Below are 2030 nucleotides of genomic sequence, written 5' to 3' on the forward strand. Positions count from 1 at the left end.
AAATGAGAATCAAAAATCTGCTCAAAAAATGTTCGGTTACTAATTTATTAAAAACTTTTAAACTAAAGATAATTAAATCTTTTAAATTGTGTATAAATATTTAAGACTTGTTTGACTAACTTTAAAGCAGTACTACGATGAATATAAAATGCTATTTTTAATTTCTGATTTATAAAAACTTAATTATTTAACCAAAAATCATTATATATAACACATGACATAATAAAACAATTATTTTTCGAAAATGGATAATAAAATTTAGTTAAGCAAAATTAAATTCCTGAATTATTTATAACTTCTGAAGTAGAGCTGGCTTTTTCAAAAATATCTTATTTAAAAAAAGATAATTCATTCATTCTATATTCCAAGCTATTTACAAATCTCTGAATTTTTTTTTCAATTTTATTTTGCTTTCTATTGAATTTTCTAAAAATCAATTTTGAACTTATAATAAATTATAGCTGCTAATTGCTGTATTAGAAGAAAAAATAGATAATTAATTGTCTTTAGCCAAAGTTTCCAATTGTTCAATTTGTTTCCGCGAGAAATCCATGTCTGTCTTAGAAATAATCCTGTCGTTCATCAAAAATTAATTTTTTTGCATTGTAAAACTTGAACCCGTTCCAACCACCTCTTAAGCACGAGTTGGAAAGATTAAAAAGATTCAGACTGAAATGACATTCCAGTCATTAGGTAGGGAAACAAAAAATTAAATTTTTTATTTAAAAACATAAACTAAACGTCTAAAAATAGCTGAATTAAAAATGATTGTTTAAACAATACTGCAACGATCACAAATATCTGATATAAATAAAAATTAGTTTAAATAAATTAATTATCAAAAAAATTACTAACAGGTTTGCACGCCATCTGGTATTAAATTCAAACAACAACAACAGCTCATTAAAACACCACTGCAAGAACAGAACTTACAGTTTGAGAGCTATTAAACAGTGTGAAAAATTACTTAAAAAATTTTTAGTTACCCTAGAATTATATTTTTATTTTTATCTTATAGACGTTTATATATTTATCTTATATATTTAAGATATAATTAAAATAAAAAAAAAATTATTTTTAAATTAGTGAAACATAACATTACATTCCTTGATCGTATTTGAAATTTATATAATTAATTAAAAAATGCATTAACTTAGGCATGCATAAGAGTCAGAATCACATTGAAGTGATTCTTTACATTTAAGATTTTGTTAAAACTAAAAGTAATTTTCAAAAACTATAAATATTTTTAAATATTAAATTCCTTGCTTGACATTTTTTCCTACGTTTCGGTAAATTTTTAAATTTCTCTTGTTAGCATTTAGGACGTGTGGGAGTTAGACTAAGTTGCGTTCTAAATGAGGGAAATTCTAAGTTGTGCCTCAAAAAATCTTCCATTTGGTTTAGCATCAACTTAGCCTAACTCGCACACGTCTTTAGTCCTAAAATGAATGCGGTACTAATATTGAATATTGAATTTCAATTTATTAGGTGTAGCTTGACTAACAGTTTCAGGCAATGTGGGAGGAACGCGTTCTAAACTATAACTCCTTTCTATTAGTTTCAGTAAGGAATAATTGACGTATAAATTGACTCATTTATTGTTGTTTTTATTAAAAATATTGCATTTGATGTTTCTGAAATTAGATTCTATTGGTCCATTACTTACTCTTGTATGTCAATGATATTAATATGGTCATAAGAATGATAGATAATACAGCAATTCTTCTTCTAGTAGAAATGGCTCAATCAGAACTCGAAATGTGGTTTATATTGAAATAAAATGGTTCATTAAATAAATTGTTTATTGTTAAACTTTTTTGCAGAAACAAAATTGCTAAACAGACATTTTTCTATATGAATACGCACCTTTTTTTGTTTTACTAGTATAATCCATCAGATGAATATATCCATTTAGCGACTGCTAATAAATTGTAAACATTGTTAAATGTAATTTTTCCCATATGTATATATAATTCTATAAATCTTTTTTATTTATATATAACGTATTTAAAAACTAAAAAATATCT

Source organism: Teleopsis dalmanni, chromosome 2, assembly GCF_002237135.1.
Source record: "Teleopsis dalmanni isolate 2A chromosome 2, ASM223713v2, whole genome shotgun sequence".
Taxonomy (NCBI): Eukaryota; Metazoa; Arthropoda; class Insecta; order Diptera; family Diopsidae; genus Teleopsis; species Teleopsis dalmanni.